Raw genomic sequence first — 20,129 nt, 5'->3', positions numbered from 1 at the left:
AATAGTGAATATATTTTAGGCCACTTATAAATTTTGCCCACATTTATTTACACCACATTTTAAGTACTATGCTAGGTGCAAAATGCAGCATCAATACTCTATGCATTTGATTTTAATATCAATATATTTAGTTTTGAATTAATTAAAAACTTCTTTATGAGGTGACAGCTTTTTTGTTGTTAAGCTTTATAAAAACAAAGAAATATAGTTTGAATAAGAGTGAATAATTGAGATTATATATTTTTGTCCACAAAAATATACCAAGAAAGCAATTCTTCTCATCTTGAAGGAAATTTGCTGTGATCAGAAAAGGAAAATACTAGATGTAGGAAAGAATCAGCTGAGAATACCTTGAACTCGTCTGTTAAAATATGTTTATTTGTTCTGGAAATAAGAAGTCATGAAAAGAAAAATAGTCATCTTAAGAAACAGAAGAAAAAACATATCTCTGCATATTTGCCCTAAGCAAAGAAGACAATCAGGACTGGCGTAGAGACTGTATGTGGTAGGTAGTGATAGAGATTTCTGTATGACAAAGTAATGCATATGTGGCTTATTTTTTTCAAAAACACACATTTATGAACCTCACCCAAATCAAGGATATTGATTGACTGCTTAGCATTCTTAAATGCTTGACTAATTTCTGTGTACCACATACTTGAAACTGTAGCCCCGTTCTTTCTGACACATCAATCAATATAATTTATAGGACAAGAGCAGAAACAGGCAGCTACTGTAGTTAGAAACTTAGATATTTCAGATGGAAATCCTTAAGTATAGATGACTTTTAAACTTTGATCTCAGATTTGATTTGGGTTGAAACTTGTAAATTTCATTAAACAAAATTTTAAAAAAGTTCAAATCTTTCACTTGGCTTCAGTGCATTCTGAGAACCATGCTAAATTTCTCCCTATTCACTTCCTAGCCATTTTTAAGATGCATTTTAATTTTATTTGTAATGAAAAAAAATAGAGCCCTTTGTTGTACTTTGGCACTTTAACTTCCTGTGAGTTCACAAATACATATATATGTGTGTAAATATATATATATGCATATTTATATATAAAGAGGGTCTCCTGCCAGCAACTTCCACCCCTCTAGCCAAAAGCATAGAACAGAGGCTTGGAACGGGTGCATCGCACTTGCTCTTCACTTGGCTGTTTCACAGGGTGACCCTTTGCTGTCGCAGCCTGCATAGAGTCAGCTCCTGGGTCTCTGAGACATGAAAGTTGAAAACTTCTTTGGGCCTGGGAGGGTGCGCCCGGCCCCTCTGCGGTGGTCGCCATGCCTCAAAACGAGTATATTGAATTACACCGTAAATGCTATGGATATCGTTTGGATTACCATGAGAAAAAGAGAAAGAAGGAAAGAAAGGCTCATGAACGTTCAAAAAAGGCAAAGAAGATGACTGGTCTAAAGGCTAAGCTCTATCATAAGCAGCGCCATGCTGAAAAAATACAAATGAAAAAGACTATCAAGATGCATGAAAAGAGAAACACCAACCAAAGAATGATGAAAAGACTCCACAGAGAGCAGTACCTGCGTATCTGCAGGACAGAGAGGGACAGTCCAGAGTTAAAGTACTTTCCAATATGATTAAACAAAAATGAAAAGAGGAAGCAGGAAAATGGGAAGTCCCTTTGCCTAAAGTTCGTGCCCAGGGAGAAACAGAAGTATTAAAAGTTATTCGAATGGGAAAGAGAAGAAGGCATGGATGAGGATGATTACTAAAGTTTGCTTTGTTGGAGATGGTTTAAAAGAAAACCACCCAAATATGACACGAGGAGGCAAAGTTATTTGGGTGAAATATATCGACCAACAATCCTGAAAATGATGGATGCAAAAATGCCGTCTTACTGGTTTGACAGAAGTTACATACAAGTAACTCCTTATGATTATTGACCACACATCAGTTGGGAAATCCACCTCTACTGTGATGTTTCTTAATACTGACAAAAACCCTTACTTGTTTGCAGTCATAAAGAGAACTGTTTCTTAAACTGTTAAAAAAAATTAAATTAGCCATGAAAAACATTAAAATGTAAAAAAATTAAACTGTAAAAACATTTTAAGAAATTAAAATGGTCCCTTTTACTAAAAAAATTAAATGAAAAATTAAATAAATAAAAAGAAGACTTTGGTGTCGGCATCTCCCTCCTCCAGCAATATTTTTGTTACTGGAGAGAATTCTACTTTTTTTTTAAGTGAGAAATCAGGATTTATTTATTTATTTATTATTTATTTTATTTTTTATTATAAAGGTGTGGGGTACAGTTCAGCGTTAGGTATACAAACATTGATTATGCAGGTACCCTTGTTGATGAGGTATGCCCGTCCTTCCTCTAGCAGTTTCCCTCAACTGCCAATTCCACCCCCCTCCCTTGACAGTTTCCCACTACTGTCAATCTCTTTCTTATAGTATTATAATTGTTCAAGGTCTGCTTATGAGTGAGAACATATGGTACTCTGTTCTTTGTTTCTGTGATAGATCACTGAGTATGATCGACTCCAAATTCATCCAATTTACTGCGAAGTCTGTATGTTTGTCTTTCTTTATGGCTCCATAATATTCCATTGTGTATATGTACCACATTTTTTTTTTTATCCAGTCCAGCTTTGATGGGCAACATGGATGGTTTCATGTTATTGCTATTGTGAATAGAGCTGCAACAAACATACGTGTGTAGGTATCTTTTGTAGAATGATTTGAGTTACTCTGGGTATATTCCCAAAGGGGAATTCCTGGGTCATATGGAAGGTCAATTTCTAGTTCTGTCAGAAATCGCCACACTGTCTTTCAGAGAGGTTACACTAGTTTGCATTTCCACCAGCAGTGTAGAAGTGTTCCTTTTTCTATGCATTCTCGCCAGCATCTGTTGTTGTTATTTTAATTAATGATGGCCATTCTTACTGGGGTTAGGTGGTATCTCAATGTGGTTTTGATTTACATTTCTCTGACGATGAGGGAGGGTGAGCATTTTTTCATGTGTTTGTTGGCTGCCCGTATATCTTCTTTTGAGAAGTGTCTATTCATGTCTTTTGCCCACTTTTTAATGAGACTGTTCATTTTTTTCCTTTCGGCGTGTTTAAGTTCCTTGTAGATCCTTGATGTTAAGCCTTTGTCAGATATACTGTTGGCAATTTTTTCCCCCATTCTGTGGACTGTTTCCTTACTATCTTAATGGTTTATTTTGCTTTGCAGAAGCTCATTAGTTTAATGAGGTCCCACTTGTCTATCTTATTGCTTAAGGTATTGGCCTTTAGGTTTCTGAAAAGAAATTGGTTGCCAGTTCCAACTTCCATAAAGGTGTCTCCTGCGTTTTCTAAGATTCTTATAGTTTGAGGTTTTACATTTAGGTCTATGATCCATTTAGAGTTAATTTTTGTGTATGGTGATAGGTAGGGGTCCTGTTTCAATCTTCTGCATGTGGTCAGCCTGTTTTCCCAGCACCATTTACTGAATAGGTTCTCCTCTCCCCAGAGGTTGTTGTGAGAGGCTTTGTCAAAGATGATTTGGTTGAGGAATTGAGACTTTGCTTCCAGAATCTCTATCCTGTTCCATTGGTCTATGTGCCTGTTCTTGTACCAATACTGGGCTGTTTTGATTACTGCAGACTTATAGTAATGTTTGGAAGTCAGTAAGTGTAATACCTCCTGCTTTGTTGCTTCTGCTAAGGATTGTTTTGACTATTTGTGGTCATTTATGTTTCCATATGAATTTCTGTATTGTCATTTCCAGGTCTGAGAAGAATGATGTTGGTAACTTAATGGATATTGCATTGAATCTGTAGATTGCCTTTGGTAGGATGGACATCTTAACACTGTTGATTCTTCCTATCCATGAGCATGGAATATTTTTCCATTTGTTTGTGTCTTCTTGTATTTCTTTGAGCAGTGTTTTGTAGTTCTCATTGTAAAGATCTTTCACTTCTATGGTTAGGAAGATGCCGAGGTATTTCATTTTTTTTTTTAGGCTATTGTGAATGGGATAGTACTTTTTATTTGGGTTTCTGCCTGCTTTTTGTTGGTGCATAGGAATGCAAATGTCTTTTGAACATTTATTTTGTACCCTGAGACTTTACCAAAGTCCTTTATCAGTGCAAGCAGGTTTTTGACAGATTCTCTTGGATTTTCAAGGTATAAGATAATATCATCAGTAAAGAGGGATAGCTTGACATCCTCTTTTCCTATTTGGATACCCCTCATTTCCTTCTCTTGTCTAATTGCCCTAGCTAGGACTTCCAACACAATGTTGAACAAGAGAGGTGAGAGTGGGCAGCTTTTTTTGTTCCAGTTTTTAGGGGAAATGTTTCCTGTTTCTGTCCATTTAGCAATATGTTAGCAGTAGGTTTATCGTAAATGGCAATATTTTGAGGTATGTCCCTTCTATACCTAGGTGTTTGAGGGTTTTTAACAAGAAGGGATGCTGGATTTTATCAAAAGCCTTTTCTGCATCTAATGAGATAATCATGTCGTTCTTGTTTTTGCATCTGTTGATGTATTTAATTACAATTATGGTCTTGCAAGTGTTGAACCAGCCCTGTATCCTGGGGATGAAGCCTCCTTGTTCATGGTGGATGATTTTTGAGATGTGTTTATGGATCCGATTTGCTAGAATCTTGCTGAGGATTTTTGCATCTAAGGGATATTGGCTTGCAGTTCTCTTTTTTTGTTGGCTCTTTACCTGGTTTGGGTATCAGTGTAATGTTAGCCTCGTTAAATGATTTGGGGAGAATTCCATCTTTCTCAATTGCCTGGAATACTTTCAATAGGATTGGTATTAGCTCCTTCTTTTATGTTTTGTAGAATTCTGCTGGAAAGTCATCCGGTCCACGGCTTTTTTTTTGTAGGTAGTTTTCTTATGACATAGTCAATTTCCTGGGTTGTTATTGGTCTATTTAGTGTCTCAGTGTCTTCTTGTCTCAACCTGGGGAGGTTGTGTGATATCAGAAAGTCTTCCTTTTCATTTAGGTTATCAAGTTTATTTCCATACTGGTGTACATAGTAATCTTTGATAATCTTTTGTATTTCTTCAGGGTCAGTTGTGATTTGATCTTTTGTATTTCTGGTTGTGTTTATTTGGGCTTTTTTTTTCTCTTTTTTGGACCATTCTGGCTGGGGTCCATCAATCTTGTTAATTCTTTCAAAGAACCAGCTTTTTGTTTTGTTGATTTTTTTCTATGATATTTTCATCTTCTATGTCCTGTTTGGGCTCTTATTTTGGTGATTTGGATTCTTTTGCTAAAGTTGGAGATTTGGTGGTCTTCTCTTTCCAGCTCCCAGGTGATTTGTTAGTCTCTCCACTTGTGATCTTTATTTTTTTTTTAATGTGTGCTTGTAAAGATATAAATTCCCCTCTTAGAACAGTTTTCATGGCAACCCAGAGATTTTGGTAAGATCTTTCTTCATTTTCATTCGTTTCCAGGAATCTTTTAATGTCTGTATTGATTTAAATGTTGACCTAGTAGTTGTTCAGCATCATGCTGTCTAGTGTCCATGTCCTTGTGGACTTTGGGGAAATGTTGTTGGTGTTGATATTTATTTTTATTCTGCTATGGACTGAGAATGTGCATGGCAAGATTTCAACCTTATGGAATTTGATTATGGTTGATTTATGACCAAGGATGTGATCTATCTTGGAGTATGTTCCATGTGGTAAAGAGTAGAATGCATATTCTGTGGTTGTTGGTTGGACTAATCTGTAGGTATCTATTAAGTCCATTTGGTCGAGTGTTAAGTTTAGGTTCTGGATCTCCTTTTTGATTTATTTGCATTGATGATCTATCTAGGGCTGTCAGTGGGGTATTCAAGTTGCCTGCTATAACACTTTTAAAGTCAATATCTTTTTTAGTTTATTTAGTAGTTGCTTTATAAATACTGGTGCTCCTGTGTTGGGTGCATAAATGTTTAGGATGAATATTTCTTGTTGATGAGTTGAACCTTTTATCATTATGTAGTGTCCTTTTGTACCTTTTAAAATTTTTGATAGCTTGAATGTTGTTTTGTCTGATATTAAGATCATAGCTCCTACCTTCTTTTGTGATTCATTTGCCTGGAAACTCCTTTTCCATCCTTTAACTTTGAGTCTGTGTGCATTCCTTGTGGTGAGATGAGTCTCCTGCATGCAGCAAATAATTGGGTCATGGTTTTTTTATCCATTTTGCCATTCTGTGTCTTTTCAGACATGTATTTAGTCCATTCACATTCAGACTGATTATTGAAATGTGATTGTTTCTCCCTGTTATGAGGTTCTTATAAAGTTTATTTTTTTGCTTGTTTTCTTTTGACTTTGGGGTTAATGTATGTGTGTGTTTTCAAGTTTCTTGTTGAGCTGTATTCTCTGTTGATTCTGTGCTCTGTGTTCTCTTGGGAAGTGTGTGGTCATTTTTTTTTTCTTTCTTCTGTGCTTAATGCTTTTTAAAGTGTCTCCTGTACAGCTGGTCTGGAAGTTGCATAATCTCTTAGGGATTGGATGTGTAGGAAGGACTTTAATTCTCCATCAAACTGAGCTTGGCTGTATAGGAAATTCTTGGATGAAATAGTTTAACTTTGAAGACTTTGTATATAGGGCTCCAGTTCCTTCTTGCTTGTAGTGTTTCTGTCAATAAGTCTGCTGCTATTCTTATGGGTTTTCCCCGGTAGGTAGTCTAACCTTTCTCTCTTGCTGCCTTTAGGGTTTTTTTCTTGTGTGCCTACTTTTTGTAAGCCAGTTACTGTGAGTCTAGAGGTTGGTCTTCTCATTTGATGTCTTGTGGGGATTCTCTGTATCTCTTGTGCTTGTCTGGTCACATCTCTGGTGAGATGGGGAAAGTTTTTTTGGATTACCTCCTGGAATACTTGCTCCACGTTGTTCTCCATTTCCCTTTCTTCTTCTGGGATAACAATCAGGCATAGGTTTGGCCTCTTGATATAATCACACATCCCTTGTAGGCTTTATTCTTTCTTTCTGAGTCTTCTTTCTATGTTTTTTACAGATCTGGTTAATTTCATGTTCTGGTCTTCAAGTTCTGAGATTCTTTCTTCAGCTAGATTTACTCTGCTTTCCATGCTTGTCATCTCGTTATTTATTTCCTGGATGAAATTTTTTATGGCCAAAATCTCTTTTACAAGTTCTTGCAGTGTTGCATCCTGTCTTTCTTGAGTCTTATTCACTCTTTCATCCATACCCTAATCCCTGTCATATTCTGGGAACAGTCATTGGGGACTTCCATTGTTTGGACACCAAGGTCTAATTTTTCGGGAGGTTTTTCTTTGGTGCACTTGAAATTGCCTGAGGCTTTCCTTTGGTTTTCCCTCATTTTTGACAGATCTCTTATTTTTCTCTTTAGTTCTGTTATTCATTGTCAGTGGGAGAAGCTTTCCCTTCTAATGTTTTCTCAATCCTCTATTCTTCCCTGATCCTTGCTCTGGATTTGTTCTGTTTTGAAATAGGATGGTGGATGGGAAGCTTTGCTGTCTCTTGTAGTTTTTGAAATTTGATTAAAGTAAGGGATGAGGTGCTAGGAATCAGAAACTACTTGCAAATTAAAATGTTCACTCATTGTGGTATGTGTTTCCTGAGACCCATTCCCCACCACCACTCTATATGATGATACAAAGCAGAAACCAATGCAAAAGCAATTGAACACATACACACTCCCAAACAAACTGGAATAACAACAAAGCTAAAAAAACAAACAAACAACAACAAATTCCAAGAAAACTAAACACACACATGCATGCCTAGCACAAAGTATATAGAGAAGGAAAACAGAAAGACTGGAGGAAAATTTTTAAAAAGTGATTTGGGTTGAACCCTCACACATATATTGACACACACCTCAAACTATAAAAAATGAATATAAAGAAAATCCCAGAAGAACAAAAGAGCAAAACCAACAAAAAAATCAAAAGATAAACACTCAATCATTCACATACACACATAAGCAGAAAATGAAAAATAAAAGAAGAAACAGAAAAAGAAAAGAAAAAAATTGCAGTGGGGGAGATGCAGATCAAACTCTCACACATACATTCATGCACAAAGGAAAACTATTTTAAAAATAGATGAACGAACAAACAGTCAAAAAAATTTAAAAAATTAAAGAATAATTGAAAATTAAAAAAAAAAAAAACCCTGTCCTCTTGCTGCAGGCTCTGTAATTGTTCCTCTAATCAGGTCTCTCCTGCAGAGCCACCTCTTTCACTCTCTCCTCAGGGAATGAAGCAGGGAAGGAGGAGGGACAGTGGAGGTATGTGGGGGTGCAGTCTTCCCCTCCCTCTCTCGTATAGTCAGGGAGATCTCCTCCCATGGGGATGTGTGGATTTGTCTCTTCCCCAGGTATGTACTCTCACTGGGGGTGCCCCAGCCAGTCCTATCCTGGAATGGAATTCTCCTATTGCCACTGACATCAGGCTCCACCTGTGTTTGTTCCTCTCAGTCATTGCCCAACTGTGTGGGTCAGATGTTCAGAGGATTGCTGGGGAAGAGGGGTCTTGGGTCAGTCCCAGACTCATTACTGATCTCTCTGGAGTTCTTCCTTGTCCTTTTCTGGCCATACCCTTTGTCCCATGGCTGGATCAGGGTAGGTGGTGGAGTGCCTGGAACTCAGTACTCATCAGGTCTCTGAAGTTTATGCTCTCAGGATATTACCTCTGGGCCATGATCAGTCCCTGAGTAGTTGATCCACCAGTCACAGAGATCAGGTCTTTTGCTACATGGTGAGCAAGTTGGAGCAGTTTCCTGCCCCGCCTTCAAGATGGTGGTGGTGTGCCTCTCTTGTCCTTTTGTGTGGGAACTTGCCTCTGTACTCCCTCTGCAGCCTCTGCCAGAGCCCTGCCAGGTGCTGAAGTGGTGAGGCAAAGCCAGGAGCTGGCAGTCTCTATTCTGCTTCAATGGTGAGGGAAAGGCTGGGGTGATAGTTTCTCCCCACAATTTTTTCAAAGGAAAACGTCTTTCCATTTAAAAGAAAACAATGGTGCTCCACTTCTGTGACCTGGGAAGAGACAGGAAGGAAGTAGAGAAGCTGCAGCACAAGCTGTTGCACCAGGGGCCTGGCCACCCTCTCACGAGCCCCACTTAGACAATCTCTCCCAGCATTTTCTTCCCAAAGAGGGTTTGTTGATTAAAAAAAAAAGAAAATAAAAAGACACTTGGTTTCTGCATCCCAGGAATAGCTAGGTTCCAAGCCCAGCCACTCTGGTACCAGTTGCTGCACCAGAAGAACCCTGGTCACTAGCTCCCTAGCCCTCACTCAGTCAGCCACTCACTTGCCCACTTGCTCAGCAGCACTTATACAAAATTTTCCATACACTTACTCACACAGGGACTTGCATAGTCCGACTGGCTCAACCACTATCTTCCCCTCAGCAGGATTTATTGAGAAGACAAGAAAGCTTGCACAGTGGGAGGAGACCTGAAGGGGTTGCCCTCTATGTTGTTTTTGATCACATTTTTCAGAAAAAAAATTGTATCAGGAAATATGAATTCCCAGAATGTCATTGGGGAGACAATAAATTACCTCATTTGTTTTTTTAAACAATATTTTGATGTACAGAATAGTGATATTTGTTACCAATAATAATTTTACCATTCTGATCACTTTACTAATGAAACACATTGCATTGATAAAATTCCACAAACTATTATTTTTAGTGAGAATTATTAAGACTAAATCATTCTATAAAATCTGATTATTATGTAATACTTCAGGGTAAAATAATGGTTTTGATTATATAATTATTTTAAATTTGCTAATAATCACATTTTATTGAAAAGATACTACATAAAGAAAATATCAATTATTTTATATTTGCATATAACACTAACATAAAACAAAACTTTTCAATATTGCACATTTTGCAAATATGTCCTTCTTTATAATTGCAATTATAGTAAATGCACAATTGCATATCTCTTGATTTTTAATATTTCAAGAATAAAGTTCAGTGTTTCTACAGGTTTTAAAAATTATTATAATCTGAATACATGTTTAGTAGCTTACAGTACTTATCTGCCATAATTTATTTAGCTGATTTTCTGAATGTAGTCATGCAAGTTGCCTCGAAATTTTTACTGATTTAAATGATACTCAAAGAATTTTGGTTACTCTTTGTTTTTGCTTTTAAGAATACTCTTTTTTGAGAAGAAATAATAAATGTACAGATCTTTAATCTATAGTAAATCTTGTTTAAACACACTGCAAAACTGAAAACCCCTAAATGACAGAATTGCAGACAATATCACCTAGGAGTTTTGCATTTGTAAAATGTTTCTCACTTTGACTTTTAAAAAAGTTTTGTATTTTATTATAGGAATGTGGAGTACAAGTGAAGATTAACTATGTAAGTAGTCTGCATACAGTGAAGTTTGGGCTTCTAACTGACCCTTACTCCCAAGTACCCTTTGTTTTCTTAGGTGTCCCCTACCCTTCTCTCTCCCTCCCTCCTCTAGCTTTGTCCAGTGACTGCTGATCCCTTCCTGTGCTAATGTGAGTAATGTTCAAGGCCTACTTACGAGTGAGAATATGCAGTATTCAGTTCTTTGTTTATGTGATAGTTTACTTAGTATGATGGTCTCAAACTTCATCCAATTTGCTGTGAAGTCCATGATTTTGTTCGTTTTTATGACTGTGTAATACACATGCATGTGCATGTACCACATTTTCTTTATCCAGTCCACTTTTTGGTGGGCCGTGGGGTTGGTTCTATGTTTTTGCTATTGTGAATAGTGTGACAATAAATATGTGTCTGCAGGTATCTTTTTTGAATGATTTATGTTCCTCCAGGTATATTCTCAGGAGAGGAATTGCTGAATCCTATGGAAGGTTAATTTTTAATTATTTTAGGAATTACCACACTGCTTTCCATGGAAGTTTAAGTAGCCTGCACTCCCACCAACTGTGTAGAAGTATTTCCTTTTTTTTTACACAAACGCCAGCCATCTGTTGTTTTTTTTTTTTTTACTTATTGATAGCAATCCTTACCAGAGTAAGGTGGTATCTCATAGTTTGATTTGCATTTCTCTTCTGATTAGTGAGGCTTAGAATTTTTTTATGTGTCTGGTGGCTACTTGTATGTCATCTTTTGAGAAGTGTCTGTTCATGTCCTTTGTCCACCTTTTAATTTTTTTTCTTTCAGTTAGCTTGAGTTCCTTATAGATTCTGGATGTTAGGACTTAGTCAGGTATATAATTTGCAAACACATTTTTCCATTCTGTAGGTTGTCTCTCTACCCTCTTGCTGGTTTCTTTTACTGTGTGAAAGCTTTTCAGCTTTGTGAGGCTGCCCTCATCTATCTTAGTTTTTATGACATTCACTTTTAGGGACTTGATCAAGAATTTGTCTCCTATTCCAATGGGCATATGAGTATTTCCTACGTTTACTTCTGTGATTCTTATAGTTTGAGGTTTTACATTTGTCTGATCCAGTTTGAGTTGATTTGTGCATATGGTGATGATTTAGAGATCCAGTTTCATTCTTCTGCATGTAGTGAGCCAGTTTTTCTAGCACCATTTGCTAACTATGGTCTCCTTTCCTCAGTGATTGTTATTGGTGGCTTTGTTGAAGATGAGTTAGTTGAGAGCCCATATTTTTGCTTCTGGAATCTCTGTCCTGTTCTATTGGTCTATATGCCTATATTTGTACCAATACTAGGCTGTTTTGGTTACTGTAGCCTTGTAATAAAGTATAAAGTCTAGAAGTGTGATACCTACTGCTTTTTTCCTTTTGCTGAGGATTGTTTTGGGTATTCGTGCTCTTTTCTGTTTGCATATTAAATTCTGTGTTGTTGATTCCAGGTCCTGAGAAAAAACAATGTTGATAGTTTGATGGGTATTGCATGGAACCTATAGATTGCCTTGGGTAGGATGGACATGTTAACAATATTAATCCTTCCTATTCATGATCATGGAATGCTTTCCCATTTGTGTCATCCTTGATTTCTTTGAACAGTATTTTGTAGTTCTCATTGTAAAGATCTTTCACTTATCTGGTTAGGTGGATGCCAAGTATTTCATTTTGTGTGTGGGTGGGGAAGGGGGACTACTGTGAATTAGATTATGCTTTTTATTTGGTTCTCTCCCTGCTTGTTGCTGGTGTATAGAAATGCAACTGTTTTAAGCACATTGATTTTATAACCTGAGACTTACCAAAGTCATTTATCAGTATGAGGTGGCTTTTGACAGACTTCTTGGGGTTTTCAAGGTATAAAATATTGCCCACAAAGAGGGATTGCTTGATTTACTCTTTTCCTTATTTGGATACACCTCATTTCCTTCTCTTGCCTGATTGCTCTGGCTAAGACTTCCAGCACTATGTTGAATAGGAGGAGTGTAAGTAGACATCCTTGTCTTGTTCTGCCCATTGAGCAAAATGCTTGCTATGGGTTTATCATAGATGGCTCTTGCTTTTTTTTGGATTAGAAAATAAAGCTTATTCAAAAGCAAATTAGAGAAAGAGAGAGAGAGAGAGAGAGAGAGAAGATTCACCTCCCCAAGGTAGGGGAGGGGGCCAAACCTTAAGAAAACATGGCCTGGCCATAGCTCAAAGAGCACACGGCCACACCATACCTTAGCAAAGCAATGGCTGGCTCTTACAGTTTTGAGGAATGTTTCTTCTATGCTCAAGGGTTTTTATAAAGAAGGGTTGCTGAATTTTTTCAAATGCTTTTTATACATCTAATGACATAATCACGTAATTCTTCGTTTTACATATGTTAATGTGCTGAATTACATTTATAGTCCTAGGAACGTTGAACCAGCCCTGCCAAAAACTTCATTCTGCATTTCAAAGATTTTCTTTTGTTTCATATCCTCTAAATTTACCTAGATTAATAATTCAGCAAATGCCTAAAGATGAAATGATGTGTGTCAGGTTTATGTTTTTGTTCTTACCCTTGACTGAGGGTACTGGATCCCTCAAGTTCTGGCTGATCTGGCATCCCCTGAACTCTAATTTTTCTTTCTCTGACCCCGTGAAATTGTCTGAAACTTTGTTTGGCCTCTTTAACCATTAGCTATGTCTCCCTGTTCAGATTCTTACCCTCTTTCTTTAAAGTATGATTTGAAAAATGCCCTGAGGAAAAAGTGACTCACAGAATGTTTGCTTGCCTCTCTGAGGTTCCCTTCTTCCATCAGTTGTCTTGGCAGCTCTCTGATACTTTTTTAGCAGATGATTTTGTATTGTATCCAGTTTTCCAGTTTCCCATAGTAGGAATATTACTCTGTTACAAGCTACCCCATTATATTTTGAATCTTGAATCCCCTGTGTACTCTATTCTTGGTTGCAGTTAATGGCACTCTTATTGACTCAGGCTTCAGAGCAAGAAACTGGAGAAATATCTGCTTCTGCTACCAAATCCAAGTGATCACAAAGCCTTTTTGATTTTACATGGGCAATATTTCTAATGTGGTGCCTTCTCTCAATTCCTGTTGTTTGCTTCTTGAGGGGTACTCATCTTTTTTTATAACTCAGTCTTTTTCCACTTCAACTTATCCTTCATATTGAAGACATTGCATTTTCTCATAAAAAGACATGGTTATCTATATCCTTGAGTAAAAATATTGTGGTTTCTCCATTTCTTACAGAACAAATCTTTTAAATGTATCACAGACTTTTGCAATCTATCTTTAAACAAGCTATATAATCTCAATAATTTACTACTACTCTCTTGTATGTACCCTATACTCCTGATACATAATTTCTTGTAACTGTGTGGCTTTGATTTGGTGTCCCCTCTAATGGTTATGCACTTTTCATTCTTGGTGGCATCATTCTACCTTCAACTCTCAAAGCAAATAGTCATTCCTAAGTATGGAATCTTTGCTACACACTGCAAGGGAGTTTGATTACTCTATGGTGGTCAAATGGTACTTTTTTATACTCTCATAACAGTATTATTGTAAATCCATTATCACATCTGTCTTTTTGGTGCACCATAACTTATTCCAAGGCAAATGTACTATCTTATTCATATTTCTATACCCAGCACATAGCATAGTGCCTGGTATATAAAAGAAGCCCAGTAAATTTATACTGAATGAACCACAAAAACTATAGGAGAACAAATAGGAAAGTAGCAATGATAGATTTTGACAAGACTGAAAGTGATATAGTTATTTATTTCTGTTATCTAATTTTAGTGGTGAAATCCTTACAGCCAAGGGCATAATTATGTTAACATTGACATATATTTCACTCCTGGGACTTTATTCTTAAGAAACAATTGCTCCACTTATGCTTTACCAACATCCTTCCCTGTGCTTTTACATTGCTAGTAGATGACAGTAAAGAGATGGCATGTTAGATGATCATGTGGGTACATGCCCACAATCTATAGCACTTCCATTGCATGGCTCTGGGTACTACTGGGAGATCTTCTAGGCTGGGCACAGCCACCATCAGGGCTATGTCAGAATCTTCCATAGCTTTTCTGTATCCTGTGGCAACAAGAACTTACTCAAGAAATTTTCCTCTGGAAAAAGTGAATTGGTATAAAGATACTTCCTTGGTATCTCACTTTACTCACAAGTCATCCTAATTCCTAATGAACAATGCCTTAAAGAATATGAAGAAGGAAGACCATGTGAACCTAAGGGTCCTGAACGGCCTTCTTTATATTGCACTGACAGGTTATATTGCACTGACAGGTTTTCTGTGTACCACTGAAGTGAGCCAAGAGATCTATGACCAGAACATTAAGTTTTCCAAGTCTTCTCACATATTGTGTATTGGAGGCAAATCTTTCTGCTGAACAGAAGGAACAGACAGAAGTCATATTATAGTAACACACTGCACACATGAGGCATTGTTTGATGTCACAGCAGACCTTAAGGGATGTGCCACCTATAATGTTTATTAAAGACAAAGAAAATGCAGTTCTAGCAGTGATAAATTGGTCACTGGAAATTGTCAGTTTTGACCCCGAGATTAAAAAGAAGATTACATTAAATGAATTTAGGGAATTTAAAGGACAGTCCATGATGGTCTGCTGCCATGGAACCTTCCATGCTTTCAAGTCTGTGTTAAAAATCAATCAGAAAATACAAGCAAATAATACAATACAAAAGGAAGAAAGTTTGAGCCTAAAGTGGTCAAAACTAGAACAGAAACAACTGACTGAACTAACATAGCAAATGAAAAAAGAAAGATGAAAGCAAAGCTCCCAGTGAATGGCAACATCTCCTCCAAGTACTACCTGTTGGGAAGAATAAGTGAATGTCATCCAGGTGATGATAGTGCATCGTTTCTTAGGAGCCCTCACTTGACTATAAATATGAACTACAAGAAGCAGAAGAGAACTTGGAGGCAGTGAGAGAAAGTGACAAAGAGAAGACAAGTTTGCTTTGTAAAAAACATAAAGAAATTTTGTGAGACATTAACTCTGCTAATAAACTTTTTCAGAGGAGTTAAACTGAGAAAGACTAACAACTGTGTCAATAGCACAACCACAGAAGATTGTTCTATGTACTGTTTATATACAATTTGAACTCTGATTTGAAATTAAAAATAAAATTTACATGTTTCAAATAGAAAGCATCTGTTTAAAATGGCATAGTCTATAACTGCACATATGTCCAAAACAATATAGGAAGAGTGCTTATAAAAGGACAAAATGAACAAGAGGGAATCCAAGATGGCCACCATGGAGCAAGAGAATGGTACCACTCTCCAAGAGCTAGCAGAAAATAAGGACCAAACCACTGATAGACAGACACCCTGAATACTTTTGGATGAGTGAAGCACCCAACACTCAACAAAGGTCTCTTTGAACACATAAAGACCAGAAAATGACAAGATACATAAGAATCTGGGTGCCCCATCTCTTGATATGCACCAAGCTGAAACCCTGCCTAGTGAATGAGAGTGGGTGAGTGTACCTAAGATATTTTGGGTCTGTTCACACCTTCCCAGCCTTTTACAAGTCATTGGTCCCACTTGGGAGGAGTCCTCATCAGGGCACAGTTGCAGGCAACTGAACTCCAAGCAGGACGACAATAACAAATCCATGCTGGGGTAGCCATGAGCATGGCTTCTGCCTGTGGAAAGTCCATCTGTAGAGTTACCCTCACTGGCACCCAGCCTATATTCTCAGTCAGATAAGGAAGAATCAGGAAGAGTCACCTCCAAACTTTGACTCCATACCCTCCCCTCTCCTCTGTGGTAGGGATATCTCTTTTTCAAGAGTAGTGTGTGAACAGGGAGGGAGTAACACTAAAGGCTTTTTGGAGGGAAGGCTTCTGGGCTGCAAACCACAGACAGTAGATGATGGGCCCATCTCCCCACCTCCTTGTTGCAGAGTGTTAGCAGCATGGGCTGCTACATTTGAAAAACCTGCTACAGGGTGGAGCAAGGAGAGAAAGTGAATCTGCCTTTCTCTCTCACTAAGTGACTTATACTGAATCACAGAAAAGGTGCTGAAATAGAGGGTTGGTGACTAGCTTCAGAGTGACAAAATTAAAAGGAATTGCAGAGAAGAGAGGCTTTTCACAAATGAAAAATCAATGAAAAAATATAGGCAAGCTTCAGAGTACCAAAGAGTCAGTACCCCCAAAATCATCTATCAGAGAACAAACAATGGACACTCTCCCAAACAAACTGCCCTAGATGATAGTCACAGACATCAGAGATTGAACGGCTAAAATAAACAGAGAGAAACAAGAGAAACTAGAAGCAAAATGTATCAAATTCATACAGGAAGTAAAGGGAGAATTGATAATTTCAGAAAAGTCTATTCTGAAATAATACAGATGAAGAACTCCATCTTGAAAATCAAAAACACAGTGAAAAGCATAGGAAACAGGATCAACCAAGCAGAGGAAAAATATCAGACCTTGAAGACCGAAATATGGAATAAACCCTTTTCTGTCAAAAAGGTAGGGAAAAAGTACATAAGGAAGGAACAAAGTCTCTGAGAGATGTGGGAGTATGTCAAGAAGACACATCTACACCTGACTGGTATACCTGAAGCAGATAGGGAAACTGAGAACCCTATGGGACAAACAGTCTGGAAGATTATCCTTGCTAGAGAGGTGACCATCCAAGCGTGAAAGATCCAGAGAACTCCCGCAAGGTATTACATGAAATGATCATCCCCAAGACACATAGTAATCCACCTCCACAAAGTAATCATGAAAGAAAAATCCTAAAGGCAGCAAAAGAGAAAGATCAGGCTGCCTACTGGGAAAAACCCATCAGAATTGCTCGACACTTATCTGCAGAAAACACTAAAAGCCAGAGGGACTGAATCTTTCATGTTCTTTTTTTTTTTTTTTTTTTGAGTTGGAGTCTCACTCTGTCACCCAGACTGGAGTGCAATGGCCGCTCCCGGCCACCGCACCCTCGACCTGCTGGGCTCCGGCGATCCTTCCCCCTCAGCCTTCCAAGTAGCCGGAGTTACAGGCACGCGCTACCACGCCCGGCTAATTTTTGATTTAGTGTAGAGATGAGGTCTCATCAAGTTGCTCAGGCGGGTCTCGAACCCGTGGACTCAGGCAATCCACTCACCTCAGCCTCCCAAAGGCGCAGGATTACAGGCTGAGCCACCAAGCCCAGCCCTTTCATGTTCTTAAAGACAAGCAATTCCAGCCAAGAATTTTCCACCCTGCCAAGTTAAATTTCATCAGTGACAGAGAATTAGAATCCTTCCCAGATATCCAATCCCTAAGACAATATGCTGCCTCCAAACCAGCCCTTTAGGAGATGCTTAAGAAGGTGTTGAACACAGAAAAAAGAATGGTCATACCCAACACAAAAGTAATGGCAAGTACAGAGTCAACAAAGCACTTACAAAAGTGAAAATTGCACATATATAAATACAAAAGTATAAAGGACACAAAGAAACCCCCTAAGGACCCTATGACAAGGATAAACTCTCACATTTCAAAAATCAATCTGAATGTGAATGACTAAATGCACCACTGAAGGGACATAGATTGGCAAATTGGATAAAGAAGCATGATCCAACAATCTGCTGTCTCCAGGAAACTCATGTCACTGCAAAGGACACCCACAGGCTCAAAGTTGGGGGCTGGAAAATGGTCTTTTATGCAAATGGGAGACAGAAGAAAGTTTTATTAGCTAATCTGATAACAGACAAAGCAATCTTCAAACCATTAAATGTTAAAAAGGACATGGAAGAATACTACATAAAGATAAAAGGCTCAATCCACCAGTAAGAAATATCCATTTGAAACATGTATGCACCTAACACAGATGCACGAGGTTTTATAAAGCAACTACTAGGTGAACATTGACTCACACAATCATTGCTCTGAATAAAGCCAAAAAACCAACAAGAAGATCTGGAACCTTAGCTCAACACTATATCAGATAGATTTAATAGTCATCTACAGAACTCTCCACCCAAAAACTACAGAATATACATTATACTCATCAACACATAGAACATATTCCAAGATTGATGACATTTTTGGACATAAATAAAGCATAAACAAATTCCAAAAGACTAAATTAATACCATGCATCTTCTCAGATCATAGTGTGATAAAAACAAATATTGTGAACAAGGGCACTAAGATGGCGATGGCATAGGTGGAATTATGAGATTCTCTGAGTGTGAATTTCTAAAAAGACTCTTACTTTCCTTCCCCCATCCCCCTGGCCACCTCCAGCTGCACTGTACTGAGGCCTGGAGACCCTCAGCCCCACTCAAGGCTGGCTATTGCGGCTCCTGGCTGCTGCTGCTCCACTATAGGTGGCTGGACCCTGGCAGAAATCCCAGCTCCCTCCCCAGCTACATTGTCTCACCTGGTGCCAAGCCACCACCTGCAGAGGCACTTGGATACTGCCTTGTGGAGATCCAGGTTTCCTTTCTGGCTACACTGATCCACTCAGCACTTAGCTGTCTGGCACTCAGCTGGTGCCAACTCCCACCCTGATTGGGCTCCCGGTGCTTGCTCCCCAGATTTCCAGCTCCACACCCTGGGTTCTGGGCCCCCACCCAGCCCTATTTCAAGCCACCGTCACAAAGGGAGGCTCTAGGAGCCCACCCCTCGGAGATACCAGCTCCATTCCTGGCTGGTATCCTGTGGTACCCTGTGAGGGGCCCAAAGCCTCTGTCATCACTAACCTCCTGCCCTCTGAAGCTCCAGTCCCACTCTGGCTGAGGCACCCAGCGAGTGACCCCATGGTTTTGTGAGGGAACAGTGTATCTTAAGGAGGTGCTGATCAGCTGCTCTCAGCTCCAGAAGAGGGAACTCCCAGCCCCTCTCCACCCCAGGCTGCTGGTTGCACACCAGATCCAGCACCCAGTTGTGGAGCTGATCCCCGGTGCCTCACACATCACCACAGCCCATCATAGTGGACTGCCCACAGACCCTGATGAGTGGAGAGAAAGGATCCATGAAAGAGGAGGTGCCTACCTCCGCCATTTTCCAGACAGAGACTTGTGTTGCCCTGCCCACCTATGAGCAGCCTTCACCTTGGTTTCTAAGGTAACGTCGCTAAACAGGAAATAAGAGCCCCTCTCCTATGCTGAATCATAGACAGGCAACTCAGCATCGTGGACCTCTTAGGCAGCAAACTAAAGGAATAACCAAGTTGTGAGTAAATCTATCTGTCTGCAATGAAAGCAAAGGGAAGAGGCTAGAAATCAGAGCTGAAGAGACTTTAGACACTCACGAAAGATTCCAGAGCCAGTCTGAATTCTTTGTTTGATTTTTGATTTTATCATTTTGACTGTTTTGCTCAGGTTTGTTTGCTTTTTGATTTAGACAACCAGATTGTGTGGGGGAAAATGCATGAAAAGGTATGATTTTACTGGTCTGTCTTTGTGTGGTTACCGGTATGCTATAGTGAATTTTGTTTATGTTTCTGTTTTACACTCTCTCTGGCCTTGTGTCTCTTTTTCATCCGTTAGTTAGTATGTATGTCTGTTTTCCCTCTCACTCTTCTCTCTTTCTAATGTCCTCTTGACCCCCTTTCTTCCATAACTTTCCTTTTTCGTACCTCCTTTTGTTCCAGGGACCAAACCTATACCCTGCTGCACAGACAGATTGTAAGGCAGGGGGAAATAGGTTCCAGTATGCCCATACACCTGTTGGTGGATACTGGATTCAGCAGATAGATTCTGAATCACCGCTCCCCCTCAATTAAACCTCAAAACTGCAAAAAGTACAGCCCCCAGCCCAC

At 38.8% G+C, this 20,129-nt stretch overlaps 1 pseudogene; it reads left to right on the top strand.

Moving 5' to 3' along the window:
• The first annotated feature begins 1,284 nt into the window (after positions 1-1,284).
• Positions 1,285-1,902, top strand: LOC103259714 (annotated as a pseudogene).
• Positions 1,903-20,129: the final 18,227 nt, after the last annotated feature.

The sequence above is a fragment of the Carlito syrichta genome, unplaced genomic scaffold, assembly GCF_000164805.1.
Source record: "Carlito syrichta isolate Samal-C Ts95f unplaced genomic scaffold, Tarsius_syrichta-2.0.1 Scaffold302970, whole genome shotgun sequence".
NCBI lineage: Eukaryota > Metazoa > Chordata > Mammalia > Primates > Tarsiidae > Carlito > Carlito syrichta.
The sequence above is the reverse complement of the archived record's forward strand: the minus strand, read 5'-3'. Positions and strand labels throughout refer to the sequence as shown.